This window comes from Triticum urartu, chromosome 3A (genome assembly GCF_056163025.1).
Source record: "Triticum urartu cultivar PI428250 chromosome 3A, HENAU_Tu73, whole genome shotgun sequence".
NCBI classification, from domain to species: domain Eukaryota; kingdom Viridiplantae; phylum Streptophyta; class Magnoliopsida; order Poales; family Poaceae; genus Triticum; species Triticum urartu.
The window spans coordinates 578,509,487-578,514,467 of NC_141875.1; positions in this window are offsets into that span (position 1 = coordinate 578,509,487).

Genomic DNA, 4,981 nt, shown 5'->3' on the forward strand with positions numbered 1-4,981 from the left:
GAAATACAATATATGAAAGAGCAATTATCATAATTAAATTCCTTGAAATCCAAAATCGTGGTGTCGGTGTACTAGAGTAGGGGTACCCTTGTACCCCGAACTTGTGCACGGGCAGTCGCAGCGTCCCGCGGCAAGGCCTGACAGGTCACCGCCAAGATTCCTCGTGGTCCCTCTGAAGACCATTCAAGAACAAAGTACTCAAGACAAGACCCCGGCAAGAGGAGCTTGCCGGGAAGAAGGCAAGACCCCGGCAAGAGGAGCTTGCCGGGAAGGCCATCAGAAGCGTTCCAAGACCCCGGCAAGAGGCGCTTGCCAGGAAGGCCGTCCGAGGCATTCCAAGGAACTTGCCGAGGCGCGCTACACGCCCCGACAAGGCCCGGTGAGCAACAAGCTCCCGGAAGCGACAAGTCGACGGCCGCGGCAAGGCGCTTGCCGCGGCAAGCCCCCACTCCACGCTCGCGCTCCAGCACATCCACCCACGTGTCGCTCCGGGGCCCCTCCCGAGCGCACGTGGCAGGAGGCTGTGCAGCTAGGGGCGTGCGGTGGCACGCAGGCGCTGACAAGACAACCATCGTGGCAAGACGGTGGCGTCCCTAGCGGTCCCTTTCGGTGCTGTCTAGGCGACACAGACGGGCATTTAATGCCCTTGTCCCCTGCCGTCAGGGTTAGGTATGATAACACTGTAGCAGCTAGATGTGCCTACTTCAGCACCTAGCTGTGCCTACCCACGGCTCCCTTTCCATTTTTGCCCTTGGCCCCCGTTGCTCTATGTCGGTCACCCCTTGAGTATAAAAGGAGGCCCGTGTGCAACATAGAGGGGGTCGGCCATCTCGAGAGCCCTCGCGAGGTTCAGCAATTCCACACACTCACGCTCGCTCCCGAGCAAGAAATCAATACCAATCCACAAAGCAGGAGTAGGGTTTTACGCATCCGTGCAGCCCGAACCTGGGTAAATCGCTCGCGTTCTTCGCCTCGATTTACTCCTCGCACGACCAACTGCCCGCTTGCTTCACCTCGATCTGCTCTTTGCGCAACCTCCGCCCTCCGCCAAACCAAAAAGGGACCCGGTCCGCCGGTCCCATAGGTGCCCGTGGATCAGAAACCCCGGCATCTCTGGCGCCCCAGGTAGGGGCGCATCGAAGTTGTGTGAATCAGATCGGGCGTTCTTACGAGCTAGATCTTCATCTTCTTCATCAACATGCCACCGAAGAAGAAGGTTTCGGAAGCAGCTGCTCCGTCCGCGCCGAGCCACCCACCGCCGGAGCAAACGGATGATGGGGCAGGCGCCGGCGGAAGGGCACGCATCGACGAGGGAACTCTTGGTGCTGCCAGGTCCCAGGGCAAGGCTGCGCTGCCCATCGGCGGCGTGGCCGGCTCCCACAACGACCGGGCGCACTCCAAGACCTCGGCGTCCGTGCATGCACCGCGCCCATCTCAGGAGGCGCGGGACCGGCAGCGTCATGGTACTCACGGTACCATGCGCTCGCTGGATCAAGATCGAGCTGGTGGATCCCGGAACGCCCAGGACCACCATGCGCGTCAACAAGCCGGCGCGAGCGAGACGCGGTCGCCTGGACGGGATACTGCTCCTTCTAACGTGGTTAGGAGTCCGAGCGTATCCCGCTCCTCGCACCGTTCGCTACCGCCGCCCGCCACCGCAGCGGAAGCTCTGGCACGAGCTCAGCTGCTCCTAGACTACCCTCCAGCGGCGGACAAGATCGACGGCTGGAGGGCCACTATCTAGAGTCTCATCGGCTTCGCCAATGGCGACACTCCTCGGCAGCCGAGCACGTTGCAGCCGCAGCGAGTCAGCCAGGCGCAAACCGGTGGAGACAAGACTGGTGGGGGTGCAACTACTGTGCACTCCCCACCCCGAAGGCCAAGATCGCCGACCCGCCGGATCCGCCACGACAGCGACTCCACCGCGTCGTCTGATCCGCGAGCTCGTCGCGACCAACGACAAGTTCTTCAAGAACGGCAGCGAGAAGACGCTCGTACACGCATCGAGCGCCGGAGAGAAGCGCGACGTCAGTCAGACCAGCGCGCTGGGCCCTCTGTTTACATGCATGCGCCAGGGGAACCAGGTGACTTACCGTACCCGGTAGGTTGCCCTGCGTTCACTCGTGAGCTGCGGCATGTCCAGTGGCCCAGTACGAAGAACTTCAAGCCCGACGTACCAGACAAGTACGACGGCAAGTTGCATCCGTCCGAGTTCCTGAGGATCTACACCATCGCGGTGCAGGCTGCTGGGGGGCGGGACGACAAGATCCTTGCCAACTACTTCCCGTTGGTACTCAAGCCCAACGTCAGGTCCTGGCTCATGCACTTGCCGGACAACTCCATATCCTCTTGGGCTAAGCTGTGCCATCAGTTTGTTGGCGCCTTCACAGGCGGCCACAAACCTCATGGCCAAGAGAGCGATCTTCATCTGCTCGTCCAGAAGGAAGGAGAGCCCCTGCGCCAGTACATCTAGAGGTTCAGCCGTGTACACCACAACATCCCAAATATCCACCCCGCCGCGGTAATCAGCGCGTTCCATCAGAACGTGCGTAACCGCAGGATGCGGGAGGAGTTGGCGATGTGCAAGATTCGGGATGTCGGCGAGCTTTATGCCTTGGCCGACAGATGTGCACGCGCTGAGGAGGGGAGGAAATTCCCCGGAAAAAGCATTGGAGCAGGAGGATCTGACAGTGAGGATGCCGCCCCGGCAAAGAGAAGCCGGCGGCGCAACAACAGGAAGAAGCAGAACAACGAGGTGCTGGTCGTTGAGCAGTCCGGCAATGAAGGTGACGCCACGAAGGCTACAGCTGGTAGTTCCGGCAAGGAAGTTGCCGCATGCACCAACTGTCAGGCTGTGGCGGCCGCCGACAAGCGGGACGGCTCCGGCAAGCAATACTGTAAGATTCACCGCACCAAGGGCCATGACCTCCAGAGCTGCAAGAAGGTCGAGCAGCTCGTCCAGCAACAGAGGGCTGAGTACGAGCGGCGCGACAGGGAGAGAGCCCAAGGGGGTGCCGAGAAGCCTGGCCAGAAGCGCACCGGCCAGGAAGGACGCCGCGGCAAGGCCAAGCAGCGGCAAGGAGACAGACCTCCCCGCGGTTGCGACAACGACGAAGACGACGGGGAGGATGAAGACATGGATGACGTTGAGACCAGTGAGCAGGAGTTTCAGAAAGCCACAGAGGTCTTGTGCGTTGACGGGGGTGCTTCCCTGCATACCTCGCACCGCCAACTCAAACAGTGGGTGCGGGAAGTCAATGCAGCGGAACCACCCATCGAATCGTGCAAGCTTCTGAAGTGGTCCAGCACGCCTATCGTCTTTGACATTGAGGACCACCCTGATCTCACAACCGCGGTCGGGTGTCTGCCGATGTTGGTTTCACCAACTATCCGCAACCTCAAGGTCACCAAGATGCTAGTAGACGGCCGGGCCGGCTTGAACCTGATCTCCTCCGCTGTGCTCCGAAAACTCCAGATCCCTGACGGTGAGCTCGAAGAGACCGGCACATTCCAAGGAATCAATCCGGGAAGGAGCAAGCCGAAGGGGAAGGTCACGCTGCCGGTAACATTCGGCAGCGAGTTAAACTTCAGGACTGAGAAGGTCACGTTCGACGTTGCCGATATCCCGTTGCCCTACAATGGGATACTTGGCCGTCCAGCACTCGCCAAGTTCATGGCGGCCTCTCACTACGCGTATAACGTGCTGAAGATGCCGGGCCCGATAAGCGTCATCTCTGTCCCTGGCGACAAGAAGGACGCTCTTATCTGTGCCGATGAGATCTACCGGGAAGCGGCAGCCACGGCAGACCGCGATCCACTTGCCGCTGAAGCTCCCGGGACCAAGAAGGCCAAGTCCGGCAAGAGCTCTGGTGCCCACTCCGGCAAGCGCACCTCTTCGGAATGCTGCGCTGCCGTCGACGACGCACCATCGAGCTCCACCGGCAAGAAGACCAAGTCCGGCAAGAGTTCTGGTGCTCACTCCGGCAAGCGAATCTCTTCGGAGTGCTGCGCTGCCGTCGAGGACGCACCATCGAGCTCCACCGGCAAGAAGACCCAGTCCGGCAGAAGCTCTGATGCCCACTCCGGCAAGCGCACCTCCTCGGAGTGCTGCGCTACCGTCGAGGACGCACCATCGAGCTCCACCGGCAAGCACAAGAAGACGATGGCAGCTCCGCCAGAGACGAAGAAGGTGTCCGCCAAGGAGGATGGCACTGGTGGTACCTTCACCATCAGTGCCACGCTTGATCCTAAATAGGAAGGCGTGCTCGTTGCTTTCCTGCGGGCGAATGTCGACGTGTTTGCATGGCAACCGTCTGACATCCCCGGTGTTCCCAGGAAAGTGATTGAGCACCACCTTGCCGTTTGTCCTCACGCGCGGCCCGTCAAGCAGAAAGTCCGGAAGCAGGCGGTGGAGCGCCAAGAATTCATTGTGGAGGAAATCAAGAAACTGGAAGCAGCAGGCCTTGTCAGAGGAGTGCTCCATCCCATGTGGTTGGCCAATCCTGTAGTCGTGCGCAAGGCAAACGGGAAATGGAGGCTTTGCATCGATTTCACCGATGTTAACAAAGCTTGTCCCAAAGACCCATTTCCTTTGCCGCGCATTGACCAGATTGTTGACTCCACAGCGGGATGTGATTTGCTTTCATTTCTGGATGCGTACTTCGGGTATCATCAGATCTTCATGGCAGAGGAGGATGAAGAGAAGACCGCATTTATTACTCCATGTGGCACGTACTGTTTCATACGCATGCCTTTCGGATTAAAGAATGCTGGTTCAACATTTGCAAGAGTAGTCCATATTGCTCTTGAGCCACAAATACACAGAAATGTGGAAGCCTACATGGATGATATAGTGGTCAAGAGCAAGGACGGAGCAACCCTGATCCAAGACTTGGACGAGACTTTTGCAAATCTGCGCAAGATCAGCCTCAAGCTCAACCCAGAGAAGTGTGTGTTTGGAGTTCCCTCCAGCAAGCTTCTC